This window comes from Meles meles, chromosome 18, assembly GCF_922984935.1.
Source record: "Meles meles chromosome 18, mMelMel3.1 paternal haplotype, whole genome shotgun sequence".
NCBI lineage: Eukaryota > Metazoa > Chordata > Mammalia > Carnivora > Mustelidae > Meles > Meles meles.
In genome coordinates, this window is record NC_060083.1 from 49,618,598 (window position 1) to 49,634,091 (window position 15,494).

A 15,494-nucleotide genomic window follows, 5' to 3' on the forward strand; every position below is an offset into this window, starting at 1 on the left:
TTGGGCAGAGCCGGCCACGCCCCCTGGCCTGGCAGCCCAGCTGCTCCCTGCCATCACCCAGGGAGTCGTGTTTCCACGGGGATGACTCTGCTCATCCCTGCTGACCCCATCCCTCAGCTGCTCCTTGGCCCCATTGTGGGCGTGGGAGCGTGTGTGTGCAAGCACACACGCATACACACACGCACACACCCCGCAGTCCTACCCTCCTGCCAGCCGCACACCTTCCCACCTTCATCCCACCCCCCGGGCCCACAGACACACCCAGACAGAAGACGCTGACCTGCCTGATGGCCGTGCAGACAGCCGGTGGCTGCTGGGCGCCCTCCCAGTTCACAAGCCTCGCTTGGCAACCATCGTTTGGCTTGCCACTGCCCACTCTGCCCTTCACGGGGGCCCAAGTGGGACGACAGACAACCAGAGACAGTTTGGCTCCACCCTGTCCCTCGTGAAAGCCACTCTTGCTGGAGTCCCCAGAGGCCCCCCAGTGCGCAAACCCTGCGGCTTCTTCTCAGCTGGCCCTCCCGCGCCCCTCAGGCACCTCATGCTGCCACTGTCTTTCTCCTTCTTCCCCTTCTCCTCCTCCTCCTTCTTCTTCTCTCTCTCTTTTTTTTTTAAGAGACAGTCCCACTTCCTCGATGGCCCCAGACCAGTGAAGTCATGGCTCCCTTCCTGCAGCCAGAGTCTTCAGAGCTCTAAGGTCAGCGGTAATTCATGCCCTGCTTGCCGGATTGTCCCTTGGTATCTGTCTCCCCCACCAGACTCCTCACAGCCTGGGGTTTGGGGTCACCACTGAATCTGGTGCCTGGTCCTTTGGCACAGGTCTGTTTAGAGACGGCCGCCCAGTCCTTGCCTCTCTTCCCTTCCCTGGGCTCTCCACCTGCCAGGCTCTGGACCCACACAGGCAGGCCTAGCATCTCTTCCTGCTGACCCCAGCTGGCCCAGGCAGAGTCCGCATTTCCCCCTTCAAAATCTGTACTTCTCCTAAATTCCTGTCCTGCCCTCTTCGCCAGGCCTGAAGCCCCTTGGCGTCTGGATGTCTTGTTCCAGGAGGGGGGAAAGTGCCGTCCCTGGCTGGGCCGGCTGAGGCATGGATTTGCCTGGTGGTACACCTGGTCCAATGCCAGGTCCAGCACCCACAAGGCTTCTCCGTGCTTCAGGCTCTTGCTCCTGCACCTGCTCTCCAGACAACCCCCACCTGCCTCCCTGCTTCCCACTGGGCTCCACTGTAACCCACCTCCCGCATTTCTGAAGTCACAAATCCGGTGCAACCTGGCGGCCCCTTCAGTGGCTTCTTACTGCTTAGTAGTGTGAGTGTGTCCACACCTTCCCCCTTCCTGGAACACCCCTCCTTTTTGTCACCCCAGAGAAATTTAATTTGTCTTTCTAGTCTCAACCTACACAAGAACCACTGCCTCCAGAAACCCTCCCTGGACGCCCTGAGTGGATTTCTTCTTTGTACCACCCGTGAGCCTAACGCTGAACAAAAGTGTTTGGGGTTTTTTTGAGATTTTATTTTTAAGTCATCTCTCTACCCAACATGGGGCTCGAACTCACAACCCTGAGATCAAAAGTCACATGCTCCACCGACTGAGCCGCCAGGTGCCCCGTAAGAGGTTATTAAATGAATGAATGAGTGAATGGGAGGAGCCCTCCACCTTTGCCCCGTCTCCTGTAAGCACACCCTGAATCTAAATCATGACCAGAGACCACATCTCCTTTAATAGTCCCTCCCCCGCTCCTACCTCTCAGCTCACAGTCAAGTGCCCTTTGCTGTGATCCTTGGGATTCTTCCCGCCTGCACCCCCTTGTCCCTGCATTTTCTAACTCTCCAGCAGAACCCTCTGACTTACCCAGCTTACCTAGAAGCGCCATCATCACAATCCCTCCTCGAAAATACTTTCGACTTCGGCCTTCTCTCTCCTTCCATCTCACTCATCTGGGGAAGCCCTAGCCCGTGTCCCAGCTGTGCTGTTCCTGGCTCAGCCCTTGAGTGGCTGGATGTTGCTGGAACAAAGGCTGGGCTGGACAGGGTTCGCAGCTGACGTCGTGGCTACAAATGTCATGTGTGCCCTCGCTTTTGTCCTGGGAATACAGGTTTCTCTGGTGGCCTCGCTTTTCTAGTTTGTGAGAAAACTACTCCACGCCTTCTCTCCTTTCCTCAACACCCCCACCCCACGCTCCTCCCTGGGATGCTCCCGGGCGGTGACTTTTCCTGGCCTCCAATGAGAACATAGCATCGCACCCTGTCTAACTGACAAAAACCTCTTTGCTGCCCCCTGCCCCGGCCATCCTGCTAAAACCGAAGATGAGGAGTCACCAAAGCCCAGGCCTTGCACGTGGGCTCAGCCGTGACCTCTCTTGCCTTCCTAAGGACCCTATTCTCTAGTTATCTTTTCTCTACCGCCGTCAACTTCTTCCTATGACCAGGTTCTGCCATCGCAAAAATAAAGGCCGTGGTGACAGAAACCACCCTTCCAGCCTCACACCTCCCTTCATCTGTTGCCCTATTTTTCGACTTCCCTTCATGGAGAAAGTTCTTAGAAAGTGTCGACACCAGGTGTTTTTACTTCCTTACCTTTTGTTCACTCCGCAGCCCATTCCAACCTGGCTTCCATCCCCCCCCCACTCAACTGAAATGGCTTTTGTCAAGTCACTAGCACCTTCTCTGCTGCCAGGTCTGCTGAACATGTTTCTGTCTTCACCTCCCTCAACCTCTCACAACTATTCAACCCACTTGGCTGCAGCCCCCTTCTGGAAAGGTTCTATTTGCTCAGCTTCCCTGAGAGTACATCCATGGTTTCCCTTCTACCTCTCTGTCTGCTTCTTTTCAATTTCTTCACTTGTTTCTCTTTCTTCCTCAATCTCTAAAGTTTCTCAGAGCACAGTCTGGGTTGAGATGGTGTCGTTCCTAGGACCGTAAGTAGTGTGACAAGAATAGCAACACATTTCCTTTGAACTCCAGACTGATGGATGCAATTGCCAACTGGACCACTCCATGTGGAGAGCTTAGAGGTATCCCACCCTATGTATGGTACCCGGGATGAAGCATTTGTGCTCTTCAACAGTTCAACCCACAGTCTTCCTCATCCCAGAAAATGTCCATCCATCCATCTGGTTGCTCCAGGCAAACATCAGGTTGCCTCCCTGAATGCTTTTTTTTCCCCTCGCCTTCTACACCAAGCCCATCCGAAGTTCCATTACTACTATCTCCAAAATATACACCACCTCCACTTTTTCCCCCTGGACCATATCACAATAATCTCTTGCAATAGCCTGCTTCCTGCTAACTTTTTGCCCTGCCCCCTGCAAATCCGTTCCATAGAGCAGCCAGTGATCTTTTAAAAACAAGGAACTAATCATGTTGTTTCTCCTGCTTATATTTCTCCAGCAATTTCCTGTTGTGCTTAGAACAAAACCTAAAAGTCTTACAGTTACCTACAAAGCCCGGGCAATCCAGTCCCTGCCTCCGTCTCCACCCTTGTCTCCTGATTCCTCCCTCTTCCTTCTGCCCCAGTCCCGCTGGCCCCTTTCCAGCTCACCTCCAGCCTAGGCTCAAATGTCTCTTCTCCAAGTGGTGTTCTCCTCTACTTTCTATCACAGTCTCCTATGTTTTCCATCACATATGTTATAATTGATAATTACTTAAACAAGTAATTTGCCTAATTTATTTTGTCTGTTTTTTCCACTAGACTGAAATGCCAAGAGGACATGAGATGTCAGTCTAGCTCGCTATAGCCAGTCCTCGGACTGGGCACATAGTAGGCAATCAAGACATGTTTGCTGAAAGAATGAGTGGATGAAGACTTAAACAGACCTGCCCAGGGATAAAATGGATTCCGATATATATAATCCATCCATCCATCCATCCACCCATCCATCCATCCATCCACCCACCCATCCATTCATCCACCCACCCATCCATCCATCCATCCATCCATCCATCCATCCATCCATCCTGTTCATAAGCCAGAAGCTGAGCTAGCCCTGAATAGGATACAAAGATGCACCTGTTGGGGATCCTGCTTTCCAAGAGATGGTGGTTGGGGAAGGTGGACACGAGCACATGTAACTATGACATGAAGAGAAAGCGATGCTTGCCCTAAAGAGGGGAGGTCATTGTGGGAGTTCATGTGGATAAATGGTTACTCCCAGGTCAGGGAAAGAAAGATGGGGTTTTTCAGTTGGTTCTCAAAGGATGATTAAGTTACAAACACAGAGAAATAGTGGGGAAAAACCTTCCAGGGAGAGGGAGCAGCCAGAGCAAAGACAGAGGCTGGACATAGGGAGCTGCAGGTATGACAGTCTTTGTGGGGCACAGAGTCTATTCAGAGATTTGGGGAAGGTAGGTTGGGCCGCTGGCCATAGCCTCGATTTTCAGGCATGGGAGTCTGGACTTCACCTTGCAGCCTTGGAGAGCCCCTCACAGGGGCAGTGGGTTGAGATAAGACCATAGTTAGTTGGCAAGTATGTGCCTTCTGTCCACCCTTTCAATGTGTCCAGAATAGACAGGACAAGCTATACTGTTTGCAGCAGACACCAGTGGAGGAATGAAGGGTTATCTGGGATGTGTGTACGGTGGCTTCCTGGCAGGGACGAGCGCCACAGAGCCCCATATCATGGGTTAGGTGTCATGATGGCACATCTCCCTGTGGTTCTTCCAGCCACAACCTGGAGTAAAGAGGGCCGACGTGACAGCTTGAACCTTCTTCCTCTCACCAGCCAGAAATCAGACTCCGGCCTCCACCCCCAGTCTGTCCTTCAGATGTGGCAGCTGAGGGCCTGCAGGGGGCTCCGGACAACCTCTTCCCACTGAATTTAAGAACGTTGGAGTTGTAAGGACTCAAGAGATCAAGGAGTCCAACTCCCTCGTTTCACAGATGGGGAACCTGAGGCCCAGAGAGGAGCAGCAACTCCCCCCAGATCATACATTTATCCATTCAACAAACATTGCTTGAGCATCTGCTCTGTGCTGGGTTCTGCTCTAGGAGCCACAGTATAATGGTGGCAAACTCCCTGTCCTCACTGAGCTTGCATTCCAGAGGGAGAAGGCAGATAATAAATAGGGAAGCAAATAAGATAATTTTAGAGAGTGATAAATGAGAGGCCACACCAAGAATAAAACCCAGCTCCCCGAGCTCTAGGGCCAGAGCCCATTTAGTAAGTGAGAAGCCCCAACGGAACTTGCATTGAAACGGAAGTTTGGGCGGAAGTGGTGAGTAAAGTCAGGCCATCTTGGAGGCCTGGAGGTGGTGAGAAGACAGGGATGAGGGTGGGGGAAGAAGGCTCAGGAGTTGGGGAGCCAGGCTGGGGCCAGCTGTCCATAGGCAGGGAGCCAAGAGTAAGGACACAGGAGGGCAAGGCGGCTCCCTCTGGAGCAGGTCCAGCCCAGCATTGTCTTTCTCTGTGGGACTGCCAGGTTGGAACACCCAATTCCAGACATAGTCTGACCACAGACAGAGGCCTTTTCCCTCCGGCCTAGACACCCTTTGTATTCATTCATCCCAAGATAGGATTTATTTTTTCAGCAGTCTACTCATAAGGTGAAATTTGCAATCACTCCTGGATCTTTTCCTCATTGAACTATAGTCAAATTAGACCTTCCCTATCCTATAAATTGTGCAATTGATTTTTCCCTTTTAAATCCAGGTGGACCCCAAACAAAATATTAGCAAATCAAATCTCACAATGTATAAAAATCAGTATAACTACAACCAAGTGGGGTTTATCCCAAGTATGCAAGGCAGGTTCAACATTAGAAAACCCGTTAATGTAATCCATCACATCCATAGGTTAAAGAAGAAAAATCACATAAAATCATATCAAGAGATGCAGGAAAAGAATTTGACAAAACCCCATACCCATTCATAAGAAAACAACAACAACAACAATAACAACAACTCAGTAAACTAGGAATAGCAGAGAGCTTCCTCAGCCTGATAAAGAACGTTTACAAAAAAACCTACAGCTAACATAGTACTTAATGATGAGAACCTAGAAGCTTTCCACTAAGGTCAAGAACAAGGCAAGGGTGTTGCCTCCTACCACTGCTTTCCAAAATCATACTGGAAGTCCTAGCTAATGCAATAAGACAAGAAAAGGAAATAAATGGTATACTGATTGGAAAAGAAAAATAAAAGTATCTTCGTTCACAGATGACATGATTATCTAGGTACAAAATCCAAAAGAACTGACCAAAAAATCCCCCAAACCTGAAACTAATAAGGGTTTCAAGATGCAAGGTTAATATAAATCTAGGTGTTGGACTTTACATTCTACAAGTTCCCCCTGTCCATTGCACCTCTTCACTTCTAGTTTTGTTTTTTTTTAAAGATTTTATTTATTTATTTGACAGAGAGAGAGAGACAGCGAGAGAGGGAATACAAGCAGGGGGAGTGGGAGAGGGAGAAGCAGGGTTTTTGCGCTGAGCAGGGAGCCCGACGTAGGGCTCGATCCCAAGACCCTAGAATCATGTCCTGACCCGAAGGCAGACGTTTAAGGACTGAGCCACCTGGGTACCCCTTACTTCTAGTCTTTGTGAAAGCCTATTGGATCTTGATTTTTCCTCTCAGTTCAACACCCTCACAGCTGGGTGTCTGTGATCCTGACTGTCCCAAATTATTGACCAAACATGACAGGATAGACATCACTACCACCACCCTTCACCACAACATGCTTCTAGAACCTTCTCTCCTAGGAAAATTGGCCTTCAAAGATGGTCCTTCAAACATCCAGAAACCCACCTCACTGCACTCGCATTGGCCTGAGATCCTCCAAGAAGTGTCAGCCACGCCATACTAACCTGAGATATAAAAGCCACTATGAGAAACTCTCCTGGAAGATTGAGAATGGATGTGACCTGTCCCTTGAAGCCTTCCCTGTTCATTCTAGCCCCCCCCCCCCGCCCCCCCGTGGATGCAGAGATGGCAGATAGCTTGCTGGCCTTGCTCAGGACCCAGTCATCGTGCCTCTTGCCAACCAAGCATGTCGTTCCCCAGGCAGCAGAATGCAGTCCAGGGGCAGGCTGTTTTGTTTCTCTGTGGGCTGGAAGCAAGATTATTTCAGAGCTCCATGTGGCCAGTGGAGACCCCTCCTTAAGCTTCACGTGCAGTGAGGGCTCAGACTCAGAACTTTCTGGGAAACTGGAAGAGATCAAACTTTTTCTATCCTGGCCAAAGACAGCGCTGGGCATCCGGGTGGCCTACTTCCCAAATTCCTGCATTCCCACTGTGGCGCAGCTCCAGGAATGCAAAACGGATCCCTATGCCCCCTCCTTATAAATCCCAAGTCACAGCTTTTTCTCAGCTGGGGCAGCCTGGGGGTGGGGATGGGAAAGGGGTAGCTATGTTGTTTCTCTGCCAGCACTTAGGGCTGAAGGGTTGGCAGGCCAGGGCCCTGGAGGAAGTCACCCCAGGTGCCCTCCACTCCTGATCTAACACTCTGCAGAGGAAATCTGCTCCAAGAGGTCTTGGAGGGAGGCCTGGAGCCGGGAGTGGAAACCTCCGGACACTCAGGAGCCCCGAGAGTTCCGGAAACAATCAGGGGCACATGAGGGGTGCTGCAGGGTGAGGGGTGGGCTAATGATGATTGCACTTTCCATGTGGGGCTCACTGGACCAAAACATGCCTCCCCCTTTTTTAGGGACATGCATCGACCAGCCTAATAATGCGTCCGCTGCAAGGGGGTAAGTATGATCGTGGTGACCACATTTATTTTGTACTTACTGTATGCCAAGTTTGTTTTCTTGTTCAGGATATGTCAGCAGCCCCTTCCCCCACAATCAGATCCATTCTCTGCCAACCCCCAACAGCTCTCAAAAGTTTTCACCAACTTGTCTCCTCCTCTCAAGCCTCTTTGCTTTCACCCAGAGTGTTTCTGGTTGGCTTGGGGCCCTATGAAATAAAAAACCCACAAATGGGAAATAAATCCTCAAATGGGCTGTGTTTGGGTTTTGTGAACTGTGTCCCCTTCTTTCTAACCCCTCCCAGCTCATCTGTCAGCAGCCCTGGAAGCCTGGAAGCATTTTCTCCCTAGAAGCAGGGCTTTCCCTTCCCAAGACTGAGCTTCAGAACAAAGGAATTCGTCTAAAGACGTAAAATTCCCACCTCAGTCAGCATGGGGAAGAGTCTGTTAGGAGTGAAGGAGGTTGGTTTCTTCAGCCCCCAGACCTCAGCCCCTTCACCCAGCCTGCTGACATGCATAGGCCCTCGCAGTGGAGGCTGAAGGATTATTTCCTGAAGAAAAGCAGTCATGGATCTGTTCATTTGGTGCTTACTGAGTGCCTGGCACTGTTCCAGGCTCGGCCTCCCAGCTGACAAGTGGCTGGTGCAGAATTCGAACGCAGCTCTCCGATGCCAGTCCACATGCCTGCTCCTACAAACGCTGCCTCCTCCCAGCCCTCTGGGGGACTGGGCTGGCCTGATACTCCCCTGTCGGTCCTCTTCAAAGGGCAGACCATGGTCCTTGGGCCAAGCCCCTAAAACGCACCGGCTAGGGTGGGCATCTGGCGGGCCCTGGCGGGACTAGACTCAGGCCTCCTGGGGCCGTGTGTGTTGAGAATCGTGGGAGTGGGGACCATAAGTCAACAGCTTGGTAAAGAGACTTCCTTGACGTATGGGTTTCTTTTAGACCAGTCGACCCTCATGTACCTGCTAAGTCCCTTTGCAGCCCACTTGTACACACACACGCACATGCGCACACACATCGCTTCTATGAGTCATTTCTCAGCTGCTCCAAAGGGTGGGGAGGCTGATTCGTTCCACCCAGGCCTGGGGCTTCCTGCCCTCTGCTAGCTTGGCTCACTCTCAGGAGCCTCCAAGCATGACCACCAGGGTTCTGCGGTTATCACCCCTCAAACCTGTGCACGCACACCCTCTCCTGGACACATCTGTGCCCACCTCCCTGCCTTTGGGCAGATCCACCCCTCGCACACTGGGCTGCTCCCCTGCTCTGCCTGCTTTGACCTGCAGTCCACCCCGGGAGATGCCTGCCTCTGTTCTCTTCTCTCGCTGCCCCATACCTTTACCCTTCCCAGACCGTGGCACAGAGTCTCTTTTCCTACCACAGGCCCACCAAGAGGGTGACAGGAAGACTGTTCAAAACTGATCAGAGCCCACCTGGCTCCCTGTTCCCTCCATCAACCCCCAGCCATCCAGGTAAGGTGGGCTTTGAGCCCTGCCTGCTGGGCCCCCACCCCACCTGCCAGGTCCGGGGATCTGGGGATCACGGTCACCAGCGCCAGGAAGAGTGATCCTCTTGCTGCCTGTGGAGCCCTAGTCCCATCACCGGAAGCCCACAAGGAAGCCTGGCGGAGTCATTCTGTCCCTTTAGCCAGTGGGGCCCTGCCACTTTTTTGGAGAACTCTACTCTACGCCGGAAACTGCTCTAGGGATGTTTTCCCACCAACAATTCCGGTACAAGGTTCTTCTCCCCAGTTAAGGCCAATTAAGATCTTACAAGCCTCCAAACAGACCGGAGTCCCAAGCTGATCTTGCGGAAATGGGAGCCAGAGGGACTCTGCTTGGCTTTTGGAGTCACTGTCCTCACAGCAACATGAGTCAACCGCGGACCCTCCTGAAAGGGGGTCTGCCATCCACTTTATAAAAAGATCTCCCTCACCTGAGGGAGAGCAGGAAGGAAAAAAACGTATCCTCCATCCCAGCTATGCAGGGTGCCCAGTGCTGGGTAAGGTTGTCCTGCCTCCTGCCCGGCAGACCCACCTTCGTAACTCCTCTCCCTCCTTCTGTTGCCCAACCCTCCCCACACCCCCCTCCCCCGACCAAGATGAGACATTGATATCAGAGCCACAACCTGGTAAGAGCCATGATCATTAACTACTAGTTACCACGTAGAACTGACTACTTGCCAAGCATTGTTCTCGGCGCGTCCCATTCACGAGCTCTTACTCCTCACCATGATCCTACCGTCACACCCTTTGACAGAGAAGGAAACTGAGGCATAGAGAAGGGAAGTCACTTGGCGGAGGTGATTTATGTAGTAGACTGGGGCTGAAACCCGGCCCGCGGGGCTCTCGGGAGAACCCCGGCACTTGAACACTAAGCTACATCATCACCCAGGTCTTACATGGACCATGTCCTTCTAGCACCTAACTTGCGGGGAGGGGGGAGGGGGGCAGGGGCACCTGGCTTCACAAACCAGTTAAAAAACAGAGTGGGGTCTGGTGACCGTTGTGGTTCTGTCCTTGACGTGTATGCTAGGGCTCCTGGCAGAGGGCAGGAAGGCCTGAGGGGAAGGGGCAGCCTGCCTGTCGAGGGGCACAGCTCCCTGCCACCCCCTTCTCCGTCTGCTCCTTGAGCCCCTCCTTCTCCTCCTGCTGCCCCATCCCCCAATGATGGCTGTTGACTGAAAACCTCAGGGAATAAAAATAGCTGTTGCTGACGAGGCAGAAGGGGGGCCAGAGCACATGAAAGACCTGGGGCAGGGGTGGCGGAGGTAGAGGGAACCTGGGATTCCCCCAGCCCCATAAGCAAACACCTCCTAAAGGAGCCCCTGGGCACCATGGCCTGTCTCTGCTGCTACAGAGTGGGGACCCCTGCCGGAGGCCCAGCACCTGCCCCAGCCCTCAGGCTGCCCACAGGACCCCCCCCCCCCCCGCACTGCCCCCAAGTCTCAGGGGCCAGCTCTGCCCCCAACCCAGCCCTGCACCAGCGTCAGCACCCCTCACTAGCTGTGCGCCTCGGGCAAGTGACAGGACCCTCGGAGCCTGAACCCTTCCTCAAGAGGCGTCAACACCCTGGGTGTTGACGACCACCCTCCCCTGTCCCCTCCCTCCTCCCTACCTGCTCTCTGGGAACTCGGGCCTCAGATTTTTCATTTCCCATCAATGCATCTCTCTGCTGTCACCTGGAGAGAGCCCTTCTGCTCGTCTCGGTAAAATCCAATCCCTTGTCTCCTCTCCGGCTGTGCCTGGCCCTGGGAGACTTCTCTGAACTCTATCCCCAGCTGGACTCCCCCCACTCCCTCCCCGCCACTCTCTACACTTTTCTCTGTTCTGGGGGCCGGAATAGCCTCCGAAGGCAGGGCCCTTGTCAGGACCACCCCCATAGTCTGGCCAAGAGATGTGTGTTTTCAGTATTGAACTCGGGCTTCCCCGGGACCTGGGCCCAGGCGTGGGACCCAGAAGCCCAGGCAAGGGAAGCCAGTAGGCAGACCTTGATGTTCAGGGCAGCCTAGAGCTAGGAAGGTGGTTCCGAGTCCTGAGCCCTCACTTCGGGCAGGTTCCCAACCAGAAATGACAAGCAGAGCCAGGCTGGGACAGGGGTACCTAGGAAGGACCCTTAATTATCTTCCCAAAACCCCGGTAAAAATCCCAGCCAATCCCCTGAGAGATGCCTGGGATGGACACGGGAGTGAGCCCTTGGGTTATGTGTGGGACCTTGTATCGACCACACAGGTGATGTGGCTCCAGATATGTATGTGGTCACCTCAACTGTCCACAACGTGGCCTCTAAGAGTGAGGCCACCAGCCACAGCCAGGGGGCTGGGGATGACCCCAGAGGAATCTGGAGGGTCCTGGGAAAACCGGTCCTCCCCTTCTGTCCCTCCTACTGCCACCCCTGAGGTCTCCTTAGCTCTCCAACTCAGTGCCCTGGGAGGCAGTCACGGTCTTGGTCATAGAAGGATGACAACAGAGGCCATCAGTGGCTTTTCCTATCTCTCTGTCAGACCCTTCCCCTCTCCAGAGGAGCCAAACTGGCCTCAAACTGGTCTCCAGCTACTTTCCTCAAGCTGGCTCTTCCACAGAGGCTAAACTCAAGGGCCTTCCAGTCTCCCGCGGGCTCTGCCCTTCCTGGGCTCTGGGGTGACATTTCCAGGCAGGACCCCACTGCAGCTGGTATGGGTGGACGAGGCCGTGTTTAGGATCCACCTGGACGGCCCTCTGCCCACCTGGGGTAGTGTGAACCCTTGTGGTGCCCGGGCTTGGTGCCCCGGGCTGGGGGAAAGGCCACAAGACGTGGTGAGCCTTTGCTGGGTGGACCGGGAAGGCGCTCAGGCCCTCTGGGCCACACCAGTGCCTTCTTGGAAAGTCTCAAAAGCCCCCATCCCACCCTCAGGGCCCTCTAGATGGGGACTTCCCAATCTTTTGAACACATGCCTCTCTCTGAGGCAACACCACACTCCTCTCAAACCCCTTCTCCTACCTCTGCTCAGACCTTTCGGCTTCTCGAACTAGTGGCTGCCCGCCCCCTCTTCCCCGGAGGCCGAGGCCGGCTCTGCCAGCAGGGAGGGGGAGGGGGCTGTGCTCTGCCCTGGCGCCAGGGCCCCTCCGGAACCCCCAGCGGCCCCTCAGTGCTGTGGCCCCATCTCCTTCCCCTTGGGCCAGGCTTTCTGCCTTCCCCACTTGTCCAGGAAAGGAGCCCAGCCTTGCCACAAGCTGCCCGGGGAGAGGCAGGGGCGGTGGACAGAGCCTGGGCGGTGCAGCCTGAGATGTGTCCTCTGCTGGCATCTGGAAGATTCCTGTTTCAGCAGAGCAAAGGAGCCGCCACCACCCCCCACCCGGCCTCCCTCCCGCCGCTCTCCTCCCCCTACAGCCTTCCCAGCCGGTGAACAGGCTGAGCCGCTACTGGGAACAGGCGTTCTGGCTTCTCCGCTCTCCTCTCCTGAAGACACTCAGCTCAGTCCCGTCCCCCAGGGTCACCCTGCGCTCGTCTGGAGCTGAGCCTTCGCCACTGGGCCACTGGTGACTTCAGGACTCTTGCTGAGGGCAAAGACAGCCAGCCAGGGGCACCGAGGGCAGCCGAGGGGGACCCCAAGAGGCGAGTTTGGGGACGGGGAGGGTCAAGGCCCAAGGAGCTTGGCTGCCGCCAGGGCAGAGCAGGGCCCGGTGTGGGCAGGAGGACAGCGGTGCCCAGAGCAAAGTGGTGGCTTCCTTGAAGCCAGGCTGGGCATGGGGCCAGGGTGCCCTGCTCCTCGGGGTGGCCGGCCCTCGGGGTGCCGGGCGGGGCGGGGTGCGGTACTCACTGCTGGACAGGAGCGGAGTGCTTGCGGCCGAGCCTGGAGCGCCGTGCCCACCTCGGGCTGGGGCTGGGACTCTGGGGGACTTGGCCGGGGGGCCGGCCGGCGGGGACAGCTGCTGCCGCTGATGTCACAGGGTCATGAGTGAAACCTGAGGACTGGGCCAATCTTCAGGTGGGAGCCTGGGCTGCGCTTCACCGGGTGCGCTCCGGCTCAGCCTCGGACCGCCGGGGCCCGGGGCCGCTGGCACACTCTCGCCTGCTCACACGCACACGCGCACATGCACGTGCACACACAGTGGGGCACGCGGATGAGCCCATTCACGCGGGTCCTTTTCCATCCTTGAGGAGCTTACCCAGGCTCATTCGACACGCCAGGCTCCTTTCACGCTCATTCCCAGGAGCCCCGGCAGCATGTGCCAGCTCGCACACTCACACTCGCTCCATACACACTCACGGAGGTGTCTCCCTACAAACACCACACTCACACATGCTCAGCCATACACATAAATCACCCTTTGTACATTCACACAAGCCCTTCCACCGTGTGTTACCCCATTCCCACACATGCTTATTGGTCGCGCAAACACGCTCCCACACTCACATCAGGCCTGTGCATATACTTGTATTATTACATACATATAGTCATATCTACTCTCCTGCCCAGGTGAACACATGTATCCCGGACACTAGACTTTTATCACGTGCGTGTCTGTGTGTACACACACCCATACTCACCATCACGCTCGGGCATTCACGCATGTCCGTGCATGTTCCTCCTATCTGCACCGTTGTCTAAGTCCACGCTCCTGTTCACACGTGCACAGGGCCACCTGTGTGTACCTATGGTCACTAGATATTCATTAAGTGTATGCCTATCTGCACACACACACGTGTACACACACACAGACACACACACACGCATAACTGTCCTCTGGACAACACAGAAGTCTCAAGAGTCATTTCTCCACCACCACTCTCCCCCCACCCCCGTCACCATCCCACCCGCTAGACATCTGTCCCTCAGAGCTTGGGGAGCGGAGGGTGGGTGGGGGGCAGGAGGAGGTGGGTTTAGCTGCCCCCCCCACCACCCCCCTCTGCATTCTGGGGCTGTGATGACCCCTAGTGGAGCTGATGTGAAATGACCCACCTCCCTGCTTGCCCACCACACTTGCCCCAGGCGGACTAGAGAACCCCTGGCTGAATCCAGAGTCACTGTTCCCCAAAGCTCCCAGCATTGCTCCCCGTCGTCTCCCATGCCCGTCCCTGACACCATCTTTTCTAGTAGCCAGAGCTCCAGCCGAGCAGAGCCCAGGACAGAGTGGCCTTTGTGAGGGGCTCAGAGAGGCCTGGGGAGTGGTCACCTTCAGTCTGAGGCTGGATGGCCTCTCTCCTCCCAGCACACTCTCGGTGGACCCAGCGTCAGTCTTGGCGAACCCCTTCTTGGGGGCCAGGCCTGGCTGTGGTTGGAGAACTTTCTACTATGCCTGCACTGCCCACATTTCTCCCCAGGGGACCAACACCAACTTCGTACCCTCAGAGGTATGTCTCCCAAACCTACAGGTGTGAAGTTGGTGTTCTCTGTGTGTGGTTCTTAGGCTGCTTGGCTCACACACCTTTCTGACACAAGTTTTCCGTGTAGTTTTTCTGCTAATGTGATCCGGGTGTCTGCACACCCCTGCCTCTTCTTTGCATGGATCCTCTTCTTTTAGCACTCAGAGGAAAAGCAAACATTTTGTCTCTTCTTTCCCAAGTTGTCTCCCTGGAACTGTTCCCTAGGGTTCCTGTCATTACTCATGGCCCTGCCTTGGCTCCAGTTCACTTTGCTGCTGGCTACTGTCCCCTTGGTAGCTCACTCCTCCCTGTCTGTGGGACTGGAGAGGAGGTAGGCAGGCAGCTGTCATTCCCATTTATGGTCTCTACCTGAACACTACCTAGAGCTCTATGAGGTAAGAATTTCTTTAATGAGGGGATGAAGTAATTGAAGGGAATTGTAGTATATGAAGGGTGGGGAGGGCTGCTGTGTTCAGTTGTCTGGGTTGTACACTGTACAATTCTGGGTACCAATCACATTTGTTATCATTATAGATTCATGTATTTAAGATGATAATTGTCTAGCAGATGGTAGCAAACTATCTGGAGGACAGGGCTAATGTTTCTAATTTGTGTGAGGTGTCATTTGGACTAGGAATAAGGCTGACTAGAAAACAAAAGCTGTATGTGAAATAAGACTTTTCCCCAAAGCCCAAGGGGAATGAATGCCTCTCTCTCTTAATGACAATATTCCTCCTTCCTTTGGGGAACTGCTCTTTCCCTACCTTAAATATGTCATTCTGGTATGGCTGCTGATTACACCCTCCACGTTGGCCATGGAGATGGCCAGGTCACCAGGTCTGGTCAACGCTCTTGGCCACAGTGGTTGGTCCCAAAGGTGGATATGTGGCACAGGTAGGGTCAATCATAGTCCCTCCTGGGGATTTATGTGTATCCATACAAAAGAAAGATAATCTGTCCCTCCTCAGG